This window comes from Diabrotica virgifera, chromosome 1, assembly GCF_917563875.1.
Source record: "Diabrotica virgifera virgifera chromosome 1, PGI_DIABVI_V3a".
Lineage (NCBI taxonomy): Eukaryota > Metazoa > Arthropoda > Insecta > Coleoptera > Chrysomelidae > Diabrotica > Diabrotica virgifera.
Window position 1 is genome coordinate 76,984,035 of NC_065443.1, and position 17,245 is coordinate 77,001,279.

The following is a 17,245-nucleotide window of genomic DNA, read 5'->3' on the forward strand; positions in this document are numbered from 1 at the left end:
TAGTATATGCAAGTTAAACATGAGCAAATATTAAAGCGAATGAAAAAAAATAGCAGACACGAACATAACGGGGAAGAGAGAATAAGCAGTTGATTGAATTCATAATTTAAGAAAAAAAGAAAAAATAACGATGAAAAATAGATACACAATTTCATAGATATAAGGTGAGAAAAAGTAAACAGGGAGATCAAAGAATTGTTGAATGATCTAAAGATATAGTGCAGGGTCATACAAAATAAGGCCAAAAACATTTTGTGTTAATTGGTGGTAATACTCAGTTACATTATTGATAACTAATCTGGTGACTGATATTTCTTCACAGCAACGGTCTTCTAATAAAAGTTAATACCAGAATACCAAAAATATAAAACCAAAATTTTTTAATTAAGAAACTACAAAAAAACTAGAATTTGTTACCAAATCGAGCAAATAGTTTCAATAATTTTAATGTATTTCTAAGACACATAACCATAACCTCTACAAAAAAGAAATTTTTGTTTTGCAATATTTTAGGTCCAAACTTTTATATAAGAACAAATTTAGCATTCTATGAAATGTTATGTTTTTGTTTTTATTCTTCGGTTGTCTATTTAACACCTAGTATAGGCTTACCTGTTTCCAAAGATATGGTCCCCCCTTTCTTGCACACTAAACACATTATCCTATTAGAAGTGTAAACTTACTGATAACTACTTACATATTTTGGCATATGTAATCACTCTAAACATAGATAAACTACATTTTATAGTTGAAATAAAACAACTATTGCTACAATTTAACCAAAATGTATGTTATTTACATAGATATCTAATATTTTACTATTTTTATCTATATACCTAATCTCTGTGTTGAGAGTTTTGGTTAACCTCTAAATGCTATATATAAATCATATGAAAATTGGTTTGTAAATTTGCATAAATAAACATATGAAGAGCGCAATTTTTAAATAAAAATGTGTTAAAATAGACAAATAAGTGTTAAATAAATTAAAAAAGTAAAATATCTTCTGCGTGTGCTATATCAGATATTGGCGATCACCATAGTGACGACATCGCAATCTTCTGACTTACAATGTATGAAATAATAAAAAAAAATTCTATATTTATTATTTCTAGTTTCTAATAACTTTTTATTGTTTATGACTTTTCGTAGTTTGTTTTGCTTAAATATTTGTACATTTCAAGGTATTTTAAATATCCGTCTACTACTACTACTCTTCTTCTTTTGGTGCCATGTTAGGACCCCCAACTACACTCAACCAAACTTATATGGAAGCACTAGGTATTTGAAATCTGCAGCTCTTGGAAGCTATACCTATAAGTATTTTAGTTGAACCGATAAGAAGAAGAGTTGCCATGCCCAACCCATGACTACATATACAGCAGGAGAAACTTACGGGATCCCGAGCAGGCAGCATAAGATTGAGCACGTAAATTGGTATGTTCAACACCAAGACTGGAACATTGGAAATTGGAAAAGTGTGCTATTTTTAAACGAAAGTAGGATATGTACAATTAGACGATTAACGAATTCGTGTACTTAGAGGGCGAGTAAGACAAGCGAGAACGGAAACTGTCAGATTTGTTCACAAATTTGAAAGAGGAAGGGTCATGTTGTCAGGGGAAGTTTGATCGGTACAAACAATACTTTAATTTACATTTGAAGAACTTTAATAGCTCGCAGGTATGTTGAATATAACCTGTAGTTAGGCTCCGGAGAGGTGCATTGAAAGAAAATTAAATTTAGCTTTAATTCGCTTAAAATAATAATACATACCAGATGATTCCATATATACGCAAGGGAAATAAGGCAAAAATATACCATGTTCGGGACACTTGAGCAGCCAGGTTGCAAATAGGTTTTTTGGGTACTGTATACCTAATAAATTATAAATACAAAAATGCCCGTCACAGTTCGGACGAGAATTTTAGTTATTAACAAATAAGCGTCAAAACTTGCAGCTTTTTCGTTTAAATCGCTACAGGTAAAAATAGGGTAATTAAATGTTATTTATAGTATCCTTCTCTTAGTAGATGAGCAAAGGTTTAAATTTGAATTTTAGTCCGATCCTTTGTTGCTTCGGAAATTTCAAAACAAAATTAAAATTTTGAAAATAAAAAAATTGCTATAACTTTTGAGAAAATAATCTTAAGACATTCGTATTGCATAAAAAGTTGAGTCAAACAGTCCATATAATGCACAAAAAAATTTAAGACGATTTGTTAATTAGTTTAAATATTATTCAATTTGTTTATCCCAAAGAGCTTTTTTTTGCAATGTTGTTGTTCAGAAAATATTAATAATATAGATATTCTGTTGAAGCCGCGTGAAAGAAGAATACTTATATTTTCAATGCATTAAAAAAATCATTAAAAGTCATTTTTATCATTCCGAAAACATTTTTTAAAGTAGGGTCATTTTTGGCTTATATACAATTTGAATAACTTTGTTAATAAATTGAGTTTAGACTAAAACTACTTTGGGATTTGAAAAGCTGGTATTTTTACACGAATTAAAAAAACCTTTTCGCCTAGGTTAATCAGGGTCAAAGTTAGCCACTTTTTTTATTTGATTCACAGCTACTTTGTTTATAACAATTAAGCAACCTAACTAGCCCCATTTTGAAGTTCAAGGTATATAGTTTATGTGTAAAGTTTGACTAAACTTTGAATTTCAATAAAGTGGTTAATAAAGCTTTAAAAATTACGTGCTAACGAAATCGTTTCTTGATTCTTCTTGATTCTTCAAACATATGCTGCAATTAATATCTCCGGAGCTTGTTGATGGATTTTGATCAATTTTCTTTAATTTGTATGTACTCGTAGTCTTGTAGAGTACGTTATGTACACATATCCCCACCTAACATTATAAAATGTTAGGGGGAACACCCCTTCTCACTCAGGGATATGAAAAATAGATTACGACCGATTCTAAGACCTACCAAATATACATATATATTTTCATAACAATCGGTCAAGCGGTCTCGGAGAAGTATAGCAACTAACCCTGTGACAGGAGAATTTTATAGATGCAAATATATAGATGGCTATTAAAAAATAGGGATTGGTGATAGAAGAGTAAAAATTAAGGGTTGTATGTATTTTTTATTTCTACATCGCAGAAAATTAAGGTAGACAATTTTGTCCAAAAAATAAAAAAAATGTTAAGGGGGCAACCCTTCTTATAATTTATGGGCATAAAAAATATATTAGAACTTATTCTCAGTCCTACAGAATATACGTGTAAAATTTCATAAATATCGGTCAAGCCGTTTTGGAGGAGTATGGTAACTAACACTGTTACAGGAGAATTTTATGTATATGTATAGAAGTAACTGTGAATTAAATAATAAGAGTTTCTAACTTTGACCGAAATTAACCCAGGAAAAAAGTTTTTTATTAATTTGTGTAAAAATACCACCTTTTGAAATCCCAAAGTAGATTTACCCTACAGTCAATATTGACAAAGATTTCCTAATTGTTTTTAACCTACTACTTTAGTACCGATACATTGATTCAATGTACCGATCCATTGATTCAATGATTGATCCATTGATTCAATTAATTCAACATCTTGCCTCATGAGCAATTGTTTTATCGTTATTTTTATTGACGGTCATTTCTACAAGAGCATCGTAGATTTCTTCAATTTGGTATCTGATGGGGGGTAATTGCATCAATTCTACTTTTCCATCTAGATTCGTAGTTTGTAGTTTCATTGAAACCACAAAGGTTTCAATGCCAGGCTAGAAATATGATTTCAACGATGAATAGATGCTGCAAAAAGTTGTTAATTTTTGTCACTAAGGAAAAGAAAGAAGCTGCAAACAGTGAGAATTTAGCAGCATCGTTCACGAATAAGTTGAGTGAATGGCTATAACATGGTATAAAAAATGATCTAGGATTCATTTTCAAACTTCTGTTTTGAACTCCTAAGTTCTTCCCTTTCATGTTTGCCCCATTATCATACCCTTGTTTTCTCATATCTTCCAAACGCAAACTTCTTTAATCCCAAGCCAGTGGTTTCCAGTACAGGCACAAATTGCAAGAAAATGTTCTGCAATTTTAACACTTTGTGAACAGGAACCTAAATTGATAAACCGTACAACAATAGTCATCTGTTCCACCCCAGAAATATCAGGTGTACAATCTAAAAGTATGCTATAATACTGTTCTGATTTCAAAAAGTTTAAAATTTTATTTTTGATTTAGTTATGAAGGACTTGAATAATTTCGTTTTGAATACGTTTTCCCAAATAGTAATACTGCTTGTTACTACCATTCGTTGTTCTCCTAACGTGCTCTTGTAAAACATAATCAGTTTTTACAAAGAGCTCAACAAGCTTTAAAAATTTACCATTGTTTTGATGAAACAGTTTATCAGAATCGCCCCACAATGGAAGACATTGTTGTGCTAAGAACTGTATTGTTGATATTAGTCGTTTTATTACATTTTTCCAATGGCGAGTGTCTGAATTTAGAACTTTTTGTGTTTCTTCGTCTATGGTTTTGCCCGATTCTAGTCTACTTAATTGTTTGTTCTACCCACTGTCGCTGTGGCTGTAGATGAGCTGGAGACTTAGAGTGGCTTGACAAAGCTTCAGCCATGTTTTAAAATAATTATCCATTTTCAGTAAATTTAATTTTGAGATTAGAAAATATTTTACATATTTACAGAATACAGAAAAAATAATACACATAATTGTTTGTCAGAATACATTAACGACTTTCTCTAAAAATTTTCACCATTGCACATTTTGTAACTGTAGTAGTTAGTTGTAAATTTATGATATGTTATCTGTTATGATCTGTTATCTGTTAATCTATTATTATTATTTCTTCAGTTTAAAAATTGGCTGTCGTCTAAAATTTGCCGCCTTGGGCAGCCGCCCAGTTCGCCCACCCCTGGGGCCGGGCCTACTTAGATATATTTATTTTCAGACCCATTTCTCTTCCTGTCTTGTTTACGAAATCCAAAAACTCTTGAAGTCCCTGGGATCTGTCACATAAAATCTATGATTATTAACCATTGATTTTCATTCCAAAGTCTTTATCTTCCATGGTTGAAAATATATTGAGTAACAGCGTGGATAGAATGCATCCCTGTATGATGCCTCTGTGAATGTAACTGTCGGTTAATCTGCCATTGACTTGAACGACTGCATCTAATATAAGTTTTCTATGATACGTAAATCTCTACCATCATTACCTTTGGTTCTTAATATGCTCAAAACGTTCCATGCTCTACCTGCTTCTGACTTTTACTACTACATACTGTTAAAGTCGATTCGATAATCTGAGACACAACTGTCTTGTGATGTTGATAACTTTTTTTGGGGAGTTAGGTTGCTAGACGTGACACAACCAAACAAACCTGCTCATAGCCAATATTATTAATAGTAAACAGACATAAATGACATAAACCTTACGCCAATCAATTATTTATTTACATCATTATAATGTATCTATTGATAACAAATGAGAAAATTATTTATTATACAAAATAAAAACATTTTGTAGAACTATATTTCACAAAATTTTATAATATTAGTATACATTCCCACTATTTCTTATAATTCTTCTTTTTTTAATGAAAGAATAAGTTGATCTGAGCAGTTAATAGTGTGATGTAGGAATTTTTGTGTTGTATGTTTCCTATTCCGAATGTGTCAAACTGAATCTCGTCTGAGCGAATTCAGTATAGTAAGGATTTATACAGTGATGCGCTCTAATAACTGGCAAAATAACGCAAAGGATGGAAAACATATTAAGTTGGGAGAGAAAAAGAAATGAAACTAGTAGAGGTGGGAGATTTAGCGATAAAAGTCTTATAAACTTACATTCTATTTATTGTTTCCCACCGTTAGACTTATCAGAGGAGCATGTCAACTAAAACTGCCTCTGTCACAGTGGCGGTTGCCAAACTCGCCTGTTACGTCTAAAGGTGAAAAAACAATAAGCAGAATGTAAATTTATAGGTTTTTATTGCCAAATCTCCCACCTCCATTAGTTTCGTTCCTTTTTGTCTCAAAACTTATATGTTTTCCATCTCTTGCTTTATTTTGCCGGTTATTAGCGCGCTCATCACTGTATAGTATTTATTGCTGCTGATTTATTCTGCTCATTAGTCCAGTCTTCCACTTTTATTTTATTTTTCTTATCGAACTCCATTCGGCGATTGTGTTTATCCAATAACCGAGTCTACTGCTCACATCGATACGTTTTTGAATCTGTGCGTTATTTATTCCTTCGTGTCTTGTAACTAAAGAACTTCTCCTGGGAACTTTTATTCTGTTGCTTTGTTTGTCTCTGTTTTTCTTATTTATTACTCAGCTCACATTTTTAATAGTATTAGATTAAGATAGCTGAGTCACCTATGCCCGAATCAAAGGAAACAAAAACGGCTAACTGACATAAATTGGAAAGCCAGACTACTCAAATCAAGACCATAAAAGAATAGGCTAGATGAACTATTGATAGCATCCTAGTGACTGCATCAGATTTAATTATCGCGAGAATTGGTAGAAAATACTGCAGAAGGCCACGGCTCTACGAAGACCGTAGTGACCGTAAATCCAAACGTAACATAAGATAATTAATTGTAAGGGATGTCGTCATCCCTTATCTCTTTTATAATTAATCTGTAATATTATTGCAGTAAGTAAATAAAAAGAGATCACGATAAAAATTATTCCGTGACATTTTTTTGTGTAATTATAACAATGATTTCTAGATAAGAGTATTTATTTGTCAGGTAATTATGTATTCTTATATTATTTGAAACTTGATGGAATATTACTGCATAGGAAGCGTTGCTATAGTTAGGCACCGAATATCCACCTTATATACGATAAAAAATAAATACACATTCTTATACAAATATATTATGCTTATACTTATATAAATACATCTTACAATATAACACATTATATATAAATATTGTCCATCCTTTGAAATTCTAAGCAACTATGCTAATATAACATATTTTTATACCATTTAAAGGGTTTATACAGTGGTACTTCATTGGTGGCTCAGCTTTTGATCAACCAGTTCTAAACACTGATGATGATATTTTAAATATCGAAAACGTTCTGCGATGTAGCCCTTAAAGGGATTTTAATTAATTTTATACCTTTTATAAAGGATTTTTCATTAAATTTTTTTAAGAAAATAATGTTATTAAGGATTTCTCTACGTGATAGAGTACCTAGAGGCAAAAGAGCAGTAGCAGCAGACATTATTGAAAGAATAATGGATACTAACACTAAAATGGAACTGGACAGTTCATGTAGCAAGAGCAGTTGATGATTGGTTGACAAAACAATCTAACAGAAACAGAGGTGTAACTCCGACGAGATGGATCGATGACATGAAACGAATGACTACAAATTGGATTCAGATATCGTAAAATCGGACGAAGTGGATAAGTATCCGAGAAGGCTTTGTTCAGCAGTGGACGTTGGAGGCTGGATAATGATGAAGAACATCTTGACTGCAATATTTTATCTTGCGATATACAGAGGGTCCCGAAAATATTGGTCATAAATTATACCACACATTCTGGGGTCAAAAATAGTTCAGTTGAACCTAACTTACCTTAGTACAAAAAATGTGCTCATAAAAAAAGTTACAGCCCTTCGAAGTTACAAAATGAAAATCGATTTTTTTCAATATATCGAAAACTATTAGAGATTTTTTATTGAAAATGGACATGTATCATTCTTATGACAGGAATATCTTAAAACAAAATTATAGTAAAATTTGTCCACCCCATAAAATTGTATGGAGATTTTGTTCCCTTAAACCCCATAAAATTTTTGTATACCTTCCAATTAATTAATTATTGTGGTACCATTAGTTAAACACAACGTTTTTAAAACTTTTTTGCCCTTAATATTTTTTCGATAAGCCAGTTTTTATCGAGATGCGGCTTCTTTTTAATATATTTACATAAAAATTTTATGGAGGTTTTTTTCCTTTAAACCCCCCAAATGTTTGTGTACGTTCGAATTAAACTATTATTGTGGTACCATTAGTTAAACGCAGTGTTTTTAAAATTTTTTGCCTCTTAGTATTTTTTTGATGTCACCTTTTATCGGGACGTGGCTTCTTTTTCAAAATATACAAAAATGTAAGTTATAAATAAATTTTGAGATTATTCTTCTTCTTCTTATGCCACTCCTATCGGAGATTGGAAATTGGAAATTCAGATTATTAACAGGTGTCTATTATCATACTTAACCATATACAAGTATGTGGTGTATTCGACAAATATTCAAAATATCTCGATAAACACTGGCTTATCAAAAAATACTATGAGGCAAAAAAGTTTTAAAAACATGGTGTTTAATTAATGGTGCCACAATAATAATTTAATTGAAACGTACACAAAAGTTTGTGGTGGTTTAAGGGAACAAAACCCCCATAAAATTTTTATGGGGTGCACAAATTTCACTTTACTTTTTTTTTAGATGTTGCTGCCATTAAAATTCCAGATGTCCATTTTCAATAAAAAATCTCTAACGAGTTTTAGATATATGAAAAAAAAAATCGATTTTCATTTTGTAACTTCAAAGGGCTGTAACTTTTTTTGTGTGCACTATTGTATATAGCTAAGTGAGGTTCAATCAACCTATTTTCTACTCCAGAATCTGTGGTATAATTAATGACCAATCTTTTCGGGATACCCTGTATAAAAATCTTTATTATTTTTATTTTTGCTAATAAGAATATTTTATTTCTTTTATCTTGTGCTCATCCGACACTAGTATTTAAGTACGCAATTATTATTTAAATTAGTTGAGTAATACGTGCAAAATTGATGGTTACATTTTAGACAGATCACTTTTATCTATAAGTATTAAAGTACTTTATATATTTTCTATACATAATAATAATAATTTATGAATCCTCCTACTTAAATATTTTTGGCTATTTGCGGAACGCCAAATGGCTTTTGGTATTTGCGATATGGATAGCGAATAATGATCGCTTATTGTACGGACCCTATTTACTGAGGAAGCTCAATTTACGACGAATGGAATAAATAAATTGTGCAACTCACACATTCTAAATTAGAGCTGGAGGGTCAAATAATAGAATAAGTCATGGAGTTTAAATATCTGGGCATCACACTATGCAGCTACGGAAAGCTGGAAACAGAAGTGGAAGATCAGGTTAATAAAGCAAACAGAGCCGCAGGTTGCCTGAATGAAACAATATGGAGAAATAAAATCATCGGAAAAGAAGTGAAAGGCAGAATTTACAAAACAGTCATCAGACTAATAATGACATACGCGGCAGAAACACGACCTGACACAGAAAGGACAAAAAGAATGTTAGAAACAGCAGAGATGAAAACATTGCGAAAAATCGATGGTAAGACGCTGTGGGATAGAGCTAGAAGTGCAGATATACGAAGGAGATGCAAGGTGGACAACATTAATAACTGGGTGAAAAGCAGAAAAGTAGAATGGAACGACCACATAAGCCGAATGACAACAAATAGAGTAGTAAGGACGGCGAGAGACGGTTCCCCAATAGGAAGACGATCAGTGGGAGGACCACGAAAAATATATAATAACAACTTACTGGAGGCACATTGAAAAACAGACAGAGTGATGTCTATATAAAAAGAAGAAGAAGAACTCACACATTTGGGCTAATGAAAATATCCATGCGATACGCGGATCTCGTAACAAGTATAGAGTGATGACACTAGTAGAGATGGAAATTATCGATATAAACGTATAAATTAACATTACATTACATAGTTTCCCAAGTTTAGACGTATCGGAGGAGTATGACAACTGTGACTGTGACAGGAGAATTTTATAAAATACTCCTGTCGCAGATGTCTTAAGGTGGGAAACTATGTAATATAAATGTTAATTTACAGTGATGAGCGCGCTAATAACCGGAAAAAAACGCAAAGTGTCGAAAACATAAGACATTGTGAAATAAAAAGGGATACAGCTAATGGAGGTGGAAATTACCGATAAAAACGTATAAATTAACATTACATTACATATTTTCCCATCTTTAGACGTTTGTGACAGGAGTATTTTATAAAATTCTTTTGTCATAGTGACTGTTTTCATACTCCTCCGATACATCTGAAGGTGGGAAACTGTGTAATGTAATTGTAATTGATACGTTTATATCGATAACTTCCACCTCTACTAGTTTCATGTTTTTACTTCATAATGTATTATGTTTTTCATCCTTTGCGTTGTTACTTTACCGGTTATTATCACGCTCATCACTGTATACGTTTATATCGATTTTCACCTCTACTAGTTTCATCTCTTTTTAGTTCACAATGTATTATATTTTACATCTTTTGCGTTATTTTTCCGGATATTAGCGCGCTAATCACTGTAGATTTATAGTGGCTGTTTTCATAAGAGTAATAGACAGACAATTAATAGGCACTTTACTAATGTAACTAGGTTTATTGTCTGAGCTTAAACTGACCCTTATCAAACTTATCATACAAATTCGAAGGGTTGTGCTTATTTTATCTTGAGTAGATCTTGGTTATTTATTAAATTCTAACCTTTGGAGCTATATTTCAGTATATTTCTTAGTATTCGGTTTTGTACTCTTTGGAATCAAGCAAAGCTCACTAATACAGTGCCATATTTCTTTTACACCAAAGAATTATAGTGATTTGGAAGTACTTCTAAACCCGTGTGGAATAATTTCTTTGTTGGTCAAGTATAGATTGTATTCTTATCAGCAGAATATTCACAAAGAGTTTGGAGATAATTGGTAGCAATGCTATGGCTTTATATGGTTTCATGTTATTTATTGGATTTTTCGGTTAGAGGATCATGATTAGTTGAGAAGTTTTTCACATTACTGGAACATATTTCCTTGTATTGTCAAATCTCGAGACGATTTTGAGATTAATATTAGTTTTTAGTAATTTGATTATGTTAGCTTTTACTATTCCTTGATCAGTACTATTATTCACTTCGTGCTCTGTATCCTAATCATCGACGTTTTCCGCTTTATTATTATGTTTCATACCGTGATTTTGGAACTACAGAAAAATCTTCAACACGTTAAAGAGATTGGGGGCTTCGAAGTAGTAGAGAGCTTCATATACCTGGAGTTTCTTATAACAACCGAAAGAGGATGTGACAGAGAGATACGTAGAAAGGTTACCGTTGCAAGAACAGCCATGATAAAACGGTAAAAATTTGGTAAAATTCAAGCAAAGCAATGCACACAAAATTAAGATAATACCACTAATTTTTTTCATAGCCACATGTGCATCCGAAAAGTGGATCCTTAAAAGAACAAAGAACAGAAATTAAATAGCAAAGGCTGTGCCAAAGAATAGGTAGGATGGAAAAACTGAAAATAGAGGGCAGTATTAAATGAAAAGAACTAAGGTAAGAGCTCTAAACCGTTGTGTGGACGAAACAAAAATCCTGGTCAACCAAGGATTACGAAGCCGAACAACTAGCCCAGTACAGAGAAGGATGAATGGAGATTGTAAAAAGAATATTTAAAAACTTCTTTTCCTAAAAGGGATTATGCTTGAAAAGGACAAGGATTTTGGAATAAATTCAAAATTATAGAGTGAATAGATTTGTTTTTTTGTTTCTAGTCACGTGTCTATGTTCCATCTTCTTTTCAAATTGACGAGATTTGTTGCGTTGGTCTGTTAATTCTTGTATATTTCAGTATTTCCATAGCTATTATTCAGTGGTTTAAACATCTGTAAGAGCGATTAGGTATTGATTAAGATTCATTTTTAATTCTGTCTCTTTCTTTTCTTAATTGTTGAGCGGGAATTTTAATTCTTACTTTTTTAATTTCCTTTTTTTTGCCATGATTCTATGGCTTTTCTGTTCCAATCTGTTCCATTTTGTGTAACGGTAGGGTTATTTTCTCTTAATATAATACGCTGATTAATTGTCAGTAATATTAGAGTTTTCAGAATCATGGCATTAGCTTCATCTCTTTTCATAAAATTTATTTCAACTTTTCTTAAAATATAAATCTCTAATCAAATCGGGTCTCTAATTTTTGGCGGCGGACCAATATGTGGGTTTTCCGGCTGGGTGTCATTTCCCATTAATATTTTCTACCTCTTCTGTCATCCAAGCTACATGTCCGAGGCACCTATATATTTTAACTTTCACAAATGTTCCTATTTTGGTTTATTCATATAATTTAATTTTTATTTTTTCTCCATCCATCAGTCTGCTGTACACATTCATATATTTTCAAAGAATTTTCTGCTTCCATCTATCTAGTTTTAGCTCAGTACCTTTGTTAAACTTGCAGGTCTCGCTTACATAGAGCGTAGGTATGAGAATATGACCGAGAAAAGAGAATATTTCAAATTAGACACAGCGATTATTTTAAGAAGATTAAATAAAGATGAAGGATGCCAGCGCTAGATACTAGATTAAGAAGCTATTTCTTTGTGGCATTTTTGTAAATAACTATTCTAAATGGAAAATAAGCCACAATTTAACTAAAAAAATGATTTTATTATCGTTTTAACGTCCGATATGAACGTCAAAACTTAGAATAATTATTTACTAGATTTAAGAAGAATGTTGGATATGCCACGGGAGACCTATGTCCAAATATGGCTATTACAAATAATTTATATATTTTTATAATGAGCCAACTATGGGCCAATATTAGTAAAACTAGTTTTATATATTATATACGGAGCTTAAATATTGTCTAAGTGAAGATACTCAGGATAATTTACTAATATGATATTAAAATTACGCTTTGAATTAGTAAAATTTTATATAGAAATAGTTATTTCCTAACAAGTGCGGAAAGTCATACTTTTCCGCACGCGATTGCAGTTTGCCAAACGACGCGAAGCGGAGTTCGGCAAGCACTCGAGTGCGGAAAAGAGACTTTCCGCAAGAGTTAGGAACAATATTTTTTCTACGAGCGTTTAAAAAATTACCAAATCTTAATAAATTAATTGAATTAATATGAAAATACATACACAAATTAATTCTTTGACAAGGTTGTCAAAACCGACCTTTCAATATAACTAATTGGTTAGGATGACGATCTTGGTTTCCATGACGACGATTCAAAACCACTGTTATTAGGTTTGTTCTAGCATTAGTTTCAAACGGTTTGAAACCATCAGCGAATAGTCGACCAGCGCGAGTAGAGGAGATAGCACTGGTGACTGTATTATGTTCTCTCACTGAACAACTGTTTGCTGACGGTTTCTGACTAGTTTGACTGTTTGCTAGAACAAACCTATTTTCTACTGATTTGACTTTCGAATATTATGCCAAAACAATTTTATTTCATCGAATTGTCGCGTTAATTTCATTATAACATGAACACAATAAGATACATTTGAAATAAATTAGTAAATAATATCTAAATATTAGTTTATTGCATGTATTATAATTATTTTAAGGCCATATTAAAATATCTAAATTCAGTGCGGAAAAGTAATGCGGAAAAGTAAAACTTTCTAAAGTAAAACGCGTGCGCAGAAAGTCCACTTTTTTGCACGCTCGTAGAAAAATATTTTTTTTTAATTTGCTGTACAAATTATTTATAATTGGTACAATTAAAAAAATATGATATGTTACGTGTATATCAATGGGTAAAGCTTTTAAAGGTAAGAGCCATGAAATCATTATCGAAAATAATAGTAATCTGTACGACTTATGTCAATATAAAGAAAACCATCGTTCATTTATGAGATGATTTGATTTGATGAGTTGATTTATGAAGACTTGAAGCCTTCGAGATGTAGCTACATAGGCGCATCCTAAGGATATCATGGACGGACCAGATAACCAACGAGACCGTACTACGAACAATGGGAAAATAAAGAGAAGTGAAGTATACGATTAGAAGAAGAAAGTTAGAATATCTCGGACACATAACGAGAAACAGCACTAAATATAGATTACTGAAAATAATCCTTCAAGGCAAAGTATTCGTAACGCGAGGAATTGGGAAAAAAGAATATCATGGTTAAAAATCTTCTCCACAACAAACAACTAATATATTTAAAGCATAAGTTAATAAAATAATTATAGCCAGAATGATCGCCAATATCCGAAACGAATAGGCACCAAAAGCAGAAGAATTTATGAGATAGAATGCAATATTTCATACATGACGAGGGCTTTAAATTAGGGTTTTGACAATAGTTTTCACTATAATCACTTCAAAATAATAATCACTTCAGTAATATTCCAAGTAAAAAACTTTCACATGAGATCATTTCCTAAATGGTAAAAGCTATACATCTGTTCCTAAAATGGTCAATATTTTCAAGAATAGAATAACCTAATGTTGATTTTGCACCATCGAAAAGAATATAAATCCAATAAGTGAGCAAAAATATATTCACCAAGTAATCTATATTATAAACTTTTAGATGGATGGTAACAAGACTGAAAAATTACTAGAAAGTTACCAAAACAACGAGAAAATAGAAAAAGTAAGGTAAACTGAGCATTTTTATACTCATAAAGAGTGACTTACATCGAGGTTGATTATTATGGACTTTTGGTACCAATTTTAGAGTACTACTATTAGATATAGGTATATTATATAAGGTTACGTCTACGAGTGAAAACATTTTATAATTTTAGCACATTATTTTAGATGTTTAAATGTTTATGAAGGTTTGTATGAGTATATAACAATAACCAATCAACTACTAAAGAATTAAAATAACAAATAGCGACCAATGATAAACCAACAAATGTAAAAATTGATAATTTTTCAGTAAAAATTGATATATGAATCTATATCGAAAACACCAAGTTCTCTTGATGTATCATTTAAGATCATTTAAGGGAGTAAGCGCAAATATCCAATGCTATTTAAATGCACTAATTTTTTTCGGATCCTAAAAAGACTAATAAATGTTTTTGAAAAATTTAAACGGAGAATGAAAGATTACATCATACATTATCACCGAGGGTCGAAAGTCCCTTAGAATAAACAAAAGCTTTCTTTTGAATGAAATATTTGAATTTAAAAATCACACTAAATTTTCTCTTATTTTCACCACTGTAACTTATTCAAATAAACAATATAGAAGTTTTCAGGGACTTTCGACCCTCGCTAATAATGTAATCATCCATTCTGCGTTTAAATTTTTCAAAAATATTTATTAGTTTTCTCAAGATTCGAAAAACATGAATGCATTTATGCACCAAGGACCAAGGACCAAGATTTTGCGCCTACGCCCTTTTAATGGAAGATTAAAACACGGACACGACTGAAAATATTTTACTTCTTTGGTAGTCTATTTAAGATCTTACAAAACTGTTTTATTCGAAAATATTTCTAAAAATTTTTACTAATAGCAACAAATAATAATTCATAATGCTAATATAATTTTTCGATAAAAATGTATGTTGAATTTCTTGAAAACTTGGGAACAATATTTAATATACTACTGCAAATATTTCAAATTTTTGGTATGTACCTAGCTTTGAGGTTTTTCAGAGTTGTTTTATTTTTTTTTTATAAATTCCTACTGAAACTAAAATTAAGGAAAATACGTTTTAAAGTTATTACATAGTTAGCAGTAGTTGGACGGGTTTATAAAAACAGTTAATTTGAAATAATAATTAAATATCAGAATCTGTCTTGAAAACTCAAAATTGCCTTGACTTAACAGGTAAATAAGGGAACATTATATTATATCTTTGATTCCCTTTAGGTTTTCCAAAGTTGTTTTATTAAGACTTTTTATATTACAAAGCAGTTTAATAGCTTGGCTGGTTAAATACTGAATATGAACGAATTAGACCTTATGTATGTTTATATTTAATATTTAAAATAAATAAAATTTAGCTTTAATTATTTTACAAAATTTAGACTGTTAGTTTGATCTCTGGATTTTTTTATTTGTGCAAGGAAAGTATCTACAATTTTAGTTTTTATTCTGTAAAATAACAAAATTAATTGGAACAGTAACTTAAAATTGGATTAAAGTTAAAAACATATTTTTCAAAATATATTTCCAAAGGTGAATAACTTGAAATAATTGCATTGTTTGCTTTAGTATTGTTAATTTCTATTTTTAACAAAAACATTATTGTTCTGAGAAAAATATTTAATTTTAGATGCTATGCTTAGAACAAAAACAATTTCTGGTATAGAAACATATAAATCTATTTGTAAATATAAATATTTTCAACATTTAAATTTGGAAAAAAAATTGTTATGTTCAGCTGCAGTGACGTATCAGGAAGTCCGATCTTATGTAACTTAAAATTAAAAATAAGTAAAAAATAAAAATAAAAACTCACTGAAAATCAACAGACGAAACAAAACGAAAAACCCGAAAAACGGAAAACAATTAGTTGTACAAAACAGAAAAGTATTTAGACATCATCTCCATAGGCGCACCAAGCCGGTCACACGGAGCTCAGCACTACACTAGCGTCTAAACCGTAGTCAAGTCTAGTAATACTCTAATGTCCGTAATACTCCCAAAACCCCTAAAGTTGCAGGACCACTTTTTATTTGGTTGAAAATTCATAGGTACCTGCAAGAGCACCTGAGCGGGGCCAGGGAGGCAGCTGTCATCCCCCCTCTTCTATCGACACTGTACAGTTATGCGAAAATCAAGATTTGCAACTTGAGGTTAGTGCACATCCGAAATTTAAGATTGTGGTCCATCTGGGGACTAACCCCGCGCTATAGTTTTGCGGCATCATTGCCAAATCGTACCCGATAAAAATGCAATGCACGGCCGCTCACTTTCGCCAAACTGAACCTTCGCGAGAGGCACCACGTACGACGTACACCAATCAAAATAGAATTCGTTTTTAAATTACTTTAGTAATTAATATTTTTTTATTTATTTATTTAATTGACATTGGCAAATGTCATACAGACAGTACCAACATTTTCTAAACAACTACTAATATAGTCTAAACTCATTTAAAACTATAACTATATTATAAAACTATGTACAAGATAAAACTATACAGGGTGATTGATTAGTGGGGTAAAGCTCAATAGATCCGCTATAGTAATAGATAGCAATAAAAGTTAATAACAAAAATTGTAGCCCACTTTGAGCTTCACATTACAAAATTAATTAGAATGTTACAGGTTGTTTGATAACACAGTGGCAGACCAAACTTATGTTTTTTTAAATGAAACATCTTATATTTTATTTTATATTCGAAATCCTGTTAACTTCTCCATCACAAAAATATACAAGTTTGTTATGTTATACAGGGTATTTACAA

The 17,245-nt window shown here is 31.3% G+C and overlaps 1 protein-coding gene across 2 annotated transcripts in view; it reads right to left on the bottom strand.

The window, feature by feature from the left end:
* Window positions 1-16,707, bottom strand: part of LOC114349408 (broad-complex core protein isoforms 1/2/3/4/5) — a 242,775-nt gene extending 226,068 nt beyond the window's left edge. The window contains exon 1 of one of the 2 annotated variants that reach the window (XM_028299772.2): window positions 16,295-16,707. The gene's annotated coding sequence lies outside the window, so the exon portion shown is untranslated. Of the gene's footprint in view, window positions 1-612; window positions 687-16,294 lie in introns of those variants that run through there. The other variant, XM_028299774.2, reaches the window with a different exon arrangement.
* Window positions 16,708-17,245: the final 538 nt, after the last annotated feature.